The sequence below is a fragment of the Pinus tabuliformis genome, chromosome 8, assembly GCF_031772625.1.
Source record: "Pinus tabuliformis cultivar Carrire ecotype Pingquan chromosome 8, CPIR1, whole genome shotgun sequence".
Lineage (NCBI taxonomy): Eukaryota > Viridiplantae > Streptophyta > Pinopsida > Pinales > Pinaceae > Pinus > Pinus tabuliformis.
Window position 1 is genome coordinate 1,935,122,269 of NC_142294.1, and position 9,452 is coordinate 1,935,131,720.

Here is a 9,452-nt window from a genome sequence, read left to right on the forward strand (position 1 = left end):
GGAATCAAAGAAGGAAAGGAAGAGTTGGGACACTCATTTTGGCGGAGCCATAAGAGATTTGGGAATTCCACCCTCTTCAAAACGCCATCCAAGAGAACACCTTCAATATCAATAAGTCACAACCTCCTCATAACAACACCTTCAGTATCAAGAAGTTTCAACCTCCTCGTAACAATAGCGCCATATAATTCATCGTCATAATATTCATCAAGAACCATCCTAACTCCTCGCACAGTTCTTATCTGTCCATTCTGAAAAACGATATGTAATAACTATTAACAATTGAGGCTTGCAAAAATGGAAAAAGAAATAAAAAATTGAACCCAAATTTTTATTTTTCAAAATGAAGAACTAAAAACTGAACCCAGATTTTTATTGAATAATCTACAAAAGTAATGGATATGAATGGATGATTGAGCACTTACAGATGATAACAACGAGGAATCATCGATTACTTTCTCTGTCCAATGCCAAAGACAACACGACAACCTTGAATCCTCAACAAGATCTCTCCCCATACCCTAAGCTAGTTATGCATATGTTTGTTATTTAGACTTTCCACTTCTACAAGAATCTTATCCTCTAGATTTTGAAACCCCCACTTTCCTTTCCAACCTGATCCTTCCCATATTCTAATGGTCGTATCTCTATTTTGTCCAATGAAAAAACATGCAATGTCTAAGAATATTTATTTTTCCTCAGTTATAACTTCTCATAAATGTTTTCTTTATCTCATTGGGAAGTGTATGTTGAAGACTCCCAATTTCGTCTTCCCAGTCTCTTCCATAAAGAAGTACCCCATATAATTTCAAAGGTAAGGGAAATCCATTACACACAGCTTCTAAGAAGTTATCCACCAGAGATTCAAATCTTGGGAGCGGATAGCGTTGGATGATAGCATGGGAGCAGAAACACTCTTGGGAGTATTGTGTATTTAGTCCAGTTAGCATATAAATTGATTATTTTTCAACTATTGAGCTTCTGAGAACATGCCTATCTCTAAATGTAATCAATATTAAGGTACTTGAGTGGAGATCATGAATTTGAACATGCAGAAGTGCATCAACCTGATTCACATAGTCTATGTCATCCAAGATTACCAAGGCGTTGGAAGATCTGAGAGGGTCTATGAGTATAACTTTACCTTCATCAACGTTGTCTAATGGTTGATCCAATCCAATCAAGTTATTAAGAACCTTTTTCTGCAATAGATTTAAAGAACCTTTCGCAACATGATCTCTCACTTCATATAAGAAACAAGATGTTTCATAATCTAAATTCTTGCTATTGAAGAATTCTTTTGCCAATGTTGTTTTTCATGAGCCACCTAAACCTACAATTCCCAAGATTTGAGGTTTCCTGCTCTACCCTGGTTGTGGCAAAAACACTGTATCTTCAAAATGTTTGAGCAAGTCATGTAAACCTATTGGATATTTTTTAAAGTACAAGTCTCACTTTTTCACCGTTTTGGAGAGAGACGTTTGATCACATTAGCTCATTAGTGATTCAGAAGAAAATAAATAGAAGCAATGCTAGGAAAACCTGCATGGTCTGACCATCATGGCATTACCTGGAAAAGTGATCATTTGTGGCAATTGAAGGTAGGTCCAAATGGTGGTCTCACTCTCAATCATATTCATAAGCCATGTCTAATGAATCAATGCTAGAGTAGCCTGCATGGTCTGCCCGTCATGGCACTGCTTAGAAAAGGGACCATCCGTGGCAATGGAAGGCACCTCCAAATGATGGCCCTTCTCTGTCTCCATAGAGAACGAGTCCTAGGAAGGTTGCATGGTGTTACCATCATGGCATTTCCAGAGAAGCATCAATCTTAGCAACTGGGGTAGCCCTAATTGGTGGCCATGCAAACCTTGACAGAATTCTTTTATTTCCTATTTTTTAACTTTTTAATTTAGTTAAATGAGGAAAGTGAATAGGAATATGTAGCCCCATATAAGTTCAAAATTTAATGATATAGTTCAATTTAATTTATAAAAAAAATCTCATGACATTAAAAGGAAAAAAGAAAAGAAAAAGTTGATGGATAAATTGAAACGTATAATACAACTCACTAATTAAATTGAAGTTAGATTTACGAAGTCATAAAAACAAGCGTAAATTAAATCTTACATAACTTTAATGCCATGTTTTCAAATTTTCCATGTTACTAATGCTATAATTTCAGATTCTGGTTAGAAGCGAGCAACTTAGTCCCTCTTAAATTTTAGAGGAAACTAAGTATATAATTCTATGATATTGAGAAATTAATGTGATATTACAAAATTAGGTTCATTTTCAGTCTGAGGATTGGAGTAGGATCAGAGTGGGTATATCAGGCCAATTTACAAATACACTTGTAATTTAAAAGCTTACAAATATTTATAGGCACAAAATCAAAATCATTAAAGTTAAGCTTATAAATATTTATGTCGTAAGGCATTCCCCTCTGAAAAGAGCTCTCCTAACTACTTTCATGCCATAATCTATTCCATTCGGTGTTTTGTTAGATGATTGGGTTATTATTATTTGTTGATTTGAATTGGATGATGGTTGCTACTCAGCCCCAAGTCCATCCATTTCACAACCGCTTTCCCAACTGCACAAATGACTCTAGCTTGTGTCCATGTCAGGATCTCAACTGTGCGTAATAATCTTGGAAGTTGCACCAGTCATCGTGAATACTCTTTATCGAACCACAATTCGACTCTGGCTTGTGTCCATGTTAGTATCTCAACTACGCATGATAATCTTGGAAGTTGCACTAGTCATCATGAATACTCTTTATCGAACCACAATCTAGTTTGAGTAACTTGAAACTCGAAATTTCCATTGTGGTTGTGTACATTTTTGCAAAGCGTTTATTTCTCATAGTCTTAGTAGCACCAAAATTGGGGCTACCCATTTTAATTTTGTGTGTGCCTTTATAAATATAGAACCTGCATAATACAGTGTAATATGGCTAACTAAATTGCCCTCATTTCACGGGAATCCTATGATTGATAGAATTGCAGATTCTAAATTATACATTGTTCAATTTGCAATTTTGAGAATCATAGGTCAATTCAAAATAGGCTGAAATGCCTAGGGTACATTTATCAATTGCAGGGATTGCAAAATTTCTTGATAGAGTTGGAGGTTTGAATTTCCAACAAATTGGAGGTTTGAATTTCCAGCAAATTAGATGACAAAATATTCAACACAATTTCCAGAAAATATTGCAGGAAGCAAGGCGCTTTAGATACAGCTTAGCCTATGCCCCATAAGGAAACCTTGCTTAGAGTTCTCTTGCATATTTGAACAATCTTCATGGGTTATCTACTTAGACAATCTCTATGAAGTACTTTGAGTAATAAACCTTTGCAAAAGCATGACCTTTGAGAGGGTGTGAGCTAGGTGAGGCTTACGGGATTTAGTGTCGTGAGTGTTGGGAGATTTGGCGATTCATGGGCATCCTCTACCTCCATGCATAGTAGCTAGTTGAAGTTTCCAAAATGATGCTCTTCAAATGGATTTCCAAGCAGCCTTGTGCAATCCCTTGGAGTGGGCCTCTATATAGAGTTAGGATTCCATCTGGTGAGTTTGTGCAATCTAAAGGTAACAGTGACAAACAACAATTTTTGTGAGTTATTTACTCTAAATTGAATTGTGTTGCCTATTTACCAATTATGTTTATAAATCACGATAGAAATATAATTTCTTACACCTTTTGAACTTCAGGGGCTCCATGAAATATTGCCCCTGCACAAATCTAACAAATTTTCAGTGTTTTTTCCTTTGGCTAATATCATCGTTGCATTGTATACACAATAATTCTATAGAGCACAACATTGCAGTTTGAAAAATTAGTATGTAGTGTTTCAACAAAAATATGAAAGCAACAAAGGATGCGTAAACCATTTAATAAGAAACTATGGAATGTGCCACCCATAACTTTAGAGTGCGAATTTGATGGCACATAAGAAAACAATGCACATCAAATGAACATTTTGTTAATACATGCATAAGAAGCCATTGACCACTTGCATACAAAGATGGAGTTGTTGCACCTCCATAAATAAATTGTTTACTTTATACTTCATTCTTCTCCATTGGTTAGGCAAGGGACAAGAACCCTATATGTCATTGATATTTCTTCTTGTTGGCATCATGAGGATAATATTCTTCTACGTATCGTACTATAATGGGAATATAGTTGTTGATGAGGACTTTCCACATATAAAATAGTCTGCTATGCGTGAACAAAATATATCTTGCTTGTAAAAGATTTATAATTGTGCCAATTCCATGATTAATAGGTTCAATTTTTACTATATAACAGATTTGAGTTTACATTCCGTGTAGAGAATGGGATGTGCTTAAAGGAAGAGAAGATATTTAAAGAGCACAAACAATGAATATGTTATGCAGCATCTTGAGCAACTTGTGCTTGAATCCCAAGTATTGTGGCATGCAAAATAGACCAAATCCATTATCTGAAGATCATCAAGTCTAGTTGGGATCTAAAGCCATTATGTAATCTTTGAGGATTTTCTTTGTTGTTTTTTATATGACCACCATAGGTGTAATCACAGACAATGCATTTGATTTTGAAGTAGAATTTTTTCAAGGATATGAGGTTTTTTATTTCCTAAATTTGGGTGCAGTAAGTGCTACGAAATATAAAAAGTGTGACTCTTCTTCTTCTTTCTGATCCTCTTACTGAGAAGCTGCTCATTCCTCAACATCCTATGACCCCAAAAATCTATGGGCAATCAATGATTCATAAAAAGGATATCCCCTTAAGACCCATAGTGAGTGCTAATGGAGCCCCCACTCATGCACTCTCTCGCTTCCTAGCCACCAAGCTTCAACCCTTTCTTGGTACATCTTATTCTTTCATTAAAGATTCCATCTTTGAAGGTTAAGAGGCAATCTATGTTCAAAAGATTATGGAATTTGACAAATTTAGCATAACTCTATGTTCGGAAGGTTATAGAATTTGTCAAATTTGGCATAACACAAGTGATTTCTCTTTATCTTGTTGCTTTGAATGACATTTTGTTTACTAATTTTTATCTTCAATAATTTTTTATATGTGGCGATTCTTCTTGAATTTATGCCTTATGACATCTCCTTTCCTTTGCAACATCTGGTGAAAATGCTAGTTATTATCCAATTTTAAAGTCACCGCCAAGCGAGACACCAAATAGCTATATCATCATATAATATAACCTAGATATATAGAATTAAAAAGATTATTAACTTTATATATTTTTAAATTGAAATTTATTGAAATTATATCCTAGATATTTAAAAAGTGAAAATATGGTTGATCTTAGATTAATTTCTTTCCACTCATAAAATTTTAGTGATTAACCAGAACTTTGTTTTACTAAATTGTTATTTTAATAATATTGATATTTTTCAAAATAATATAAAACAAAATTACTTTTGAAAATAAATAAAAGATAATGATTTATTTAGAATATTTTAATTTTTTTTTCAAATAAAAATATCTTATTGATAATATATATATATATATATATATATATATATATATATATATATATACTTTTCACATAAATTTTATCATAAACATCTATAATATATTATAATAATGTAAAAGTATTATAAAACTATTTTTATATAAAATCTTTTATTTATTAAAAAAATCAAAAGTTTTTATTCTTTTGACTTTTTAATTAAAAATAAATATATTACCTGCTTCAACATTTTGATTTAGGAGTAGTCGGAGGAATTGCCTCTACGACCAAAAGTGTTCGAAATCCGGGTAAATTTTTTTCATAAAATGTTGTTGAGGCAGTGTTTGAATCGTGTTTTTGATGGTGGAAATGGATTCAGCATCATCAAAAACATATAAGACACCTAAAATTTTGAAGTTTAACAACTATAACTTGGATTTACAAAAACCCTTGCCAGATTTTCTATTAGACTACGCGTTTGATTTATACTATATTTTAGAGTCACTTTCTACTTTATAAGATCAAAATCGATTTACTTTATAATATCAATATCTATTTACTTTATAATAATGATTTCCACATCCTAAACATAATATAATTAATAAAAAAAGTTAAGAAAGGTGTATCAAAATTGTTTATTATAACTTTATATTTTATAAAAATATAAAAAAATTAATTCATATATAATTGGGTTCAAAATAAACCAAATCTAATGTTAAAAAAAATAAAAATTAATTTGAGTCGTCTTTTTTTAACTTTTGAGAAGACCGTATAGATACCTCACACTGATTTCTCCGGTGCTCCGTGGTCAATCTTTTCGACGATCTGCAATACCAACAACGTCACGTCTACTTTTACTATCGCTTGACGGTGAATCGAACATCAAATCTTTAATATTTGTACAACTTCTAGAGAGTGGTGCGTGTCAAATCGAATTCCCCAGGGAGCCCGTGGCCATGACGTCATCCAATTGTCACACCAAGGTACACGTACTCTAAAGAGTATGCTATTTTGTTTGCAAAGTTATAGAAATTTGGTCATATTTTGAAAAAAATTGGTAAGGGTTTTTGTGAATACAAGTAAAAGTTGTCAAATTTCATAATTTGAGGTGCATGAAAGGTCTTTGATGGTGATGAATTTATTTCCATCATCAAAAATATGATTCAAACACTCTCTCTACAAGATTTTTTGAAATTTGGCCACTTTTGCCCTGGCAATCCCTGCCTTCTTAGATGACTCCTTTAATTTCTATTCACAAAGACTCACAATGGGATTTACTGAAATCTATTAGTAAATTGCATTGATTCAATTGTTTTCAGTAAATTGCATAATTGTTCTCAGTAAATTGCATTGATTCAATTGTTTAGAACTAAGTAATTAAATCTACTATAAACTATTAATAATGGATAATGCTAAAATCAATTACCATTATAAAATTTAACTTTTTAAAATTCAATTTTATTATTACTATTAATAATAGATAATGCTAAATCAATTACCGTTATAAAATTCAATTCTCTATTATAGAGTTTTGTGAACCCAACCTTTTGGACTATCAAGTGAGTCCATGAGGGATGCCTCAATAGATATTCTCCAAATCTTAATATGTATCCAAGAGCTATATATATATATATATATATATATAGATATAGATATATGTTATTAAAGAAAATAAATAAGAAAATAGGTCGGCTCTTATCCTACTAGTTTTTCATTTAATTAATTAATTAATTTTTTAGCTAATTAATAAGTTTAATGGATAAATTAATTAATTAACTTATTAATAAGTTAAAAGGATAACTTAATTAATTAATTTTTTTATTTATAGAATTAATTATTTTGTTTATAATTTTATTTTTATATAAAATTAATTATTTTAAATAATTGGTTTAATTGATTCATTAATTTGTTTAATTAATTAATTAATTTGTTTGATAAATAAAATTAATTAATTTAATTATTTATTCTTTATTAATATGTCTATTAATTTTATTATAAAGGGATAAATTAATTAATTAATTTTGGTATTTGTTATGTTTATTATTTTTATGTAAAACTAATTTTTTAATTGATTTGATTAATTAATTCATTAATATGTTTAACTAATTAACTAATTTGTTTGATTAATTAATTAAAAGAATAGATTAATTGATTAATTTTATTATTTATTATTTGTCAATATGTCTATTAATTTAATTTTATGTATTTATTTCTTTGTTTAATTATTTATTTATTTGATTGGTTTGTTTTATTTGATTAGTTTATTTATTTAATTAAATAACTTTTTAATTAATTAATTAATCTTTGTAGATTTGGTGAGTTATTTTGCTATAATATAATCTATAATTTCTGGAGTTAATTTCTAATTGTTTAGATTTGAGTAATTACAACTATATGCATTTTATTAGTTATTTTTTAATGTTATCAAATGATTATATGTGAAGTAATCAATTTGTAATTTATGTTTATATTTGTTAATTGTTCTATTATTCTATTCAAAATAAGATGATTATAAAATAAAATCACATTTCTTGCTTTGATTATAAAATAAAAAATTTGGTTACACTGGCTTGTGCTTAATTCCATTGCAAATTTGAAAACATTTTAAAATCTAACAAATTTAAAAAAATTGAACTAAGCTAAATTAAACAATTAATTTTTTTCATTAATTTATATACTTCAAATTGCCATTAAATTTCCAAAATATACCATCAAATTCCCCAATATTCAGAAATCTACAACCTCCCTGAAATAAAATAATGCTTGCCAGCGCACCTTTTATATATCACCATAGATACATGGGCATTTCATGCGATGGTATCATCATCTTCTTCGGCCGCAATGAATGTGATTACGGCATCTCCAGATCACTGCATTGTGCGAATATATCCCACTGACAGATACCATCGGACTAAAGACCTCAGTTTAACACGAATAGCCTATAATACGCTCACAACATCATACGGACAGGCTTTTCGATACCAACATTAAATATTACAACAACATCATAGGAGAGGCTTTTCGATACCAACATTAAATATTACATTCCAATCGCTTTTCGATACAAACATTAAATATTACATTCCAATCGTACCTGTCAATTCAATTGGAATTTGGAATTATGATTATAATATATAAATAAACACTTTTTGATACAAACATTAAATATTACATTCCAATCGTACCTGTCAATTCAATTGGAATTTGGAATTATGATTATAATATATAAATAAACGGAAATTCCTATTTCCACCACTATAGGATCATTAATGGGCTCTTACATGCGCCGGAGATAGACGTTTATAACACGCGCAGGGGTAACACGCCGTTTTTTATTTTTATTATCTAGTTATAAACGTCTATCTCGCATTAATGATCCTATAATGGTGGAAATAGCATTTTCCTAAATAAACACTTTCGCACGTAAACATATTTCAAATTAAAAATAAAATAGTATTAGATAAATAGGAGATTACGATGCTGCGTTTTGTTTGTATCATATTTGTTAAATGTTTATTTTATTTTATTTATGATAAGTGTTTAAAATGAGTAATGTTAAACCTTTATATATTTATAAAGGATTTTTTTAGAATATTTATGTCAATTATTATGTTTATTTGGAATATTTTATTTATATTATAATATTTTTAAAATAATTTAGAATAAATTATATAAAATTTATTATTAATTATTAATTTAATAAAAATAATATGTTATCAAATATAATTTAGATTTAATAAAAAATAATTATTTTTATCATTATTTGAAATATTTTAAAATACACATTTATGAATTAAAGATAATAAGTTAATTAAAATGTGATAATAATTCTAACTTCTATAAGAAGAAGAAGCTAGATAAAACTAATCCTTACAATAGTTTAGAGAATGATATTTCTAGCCTAAGGAATGAAGGTAATATCCTTTTAATAGGTGACTTTAATGCTCGAACTTCAAACAACCAAGCTATTATTCTAAGCAATCATTCCAA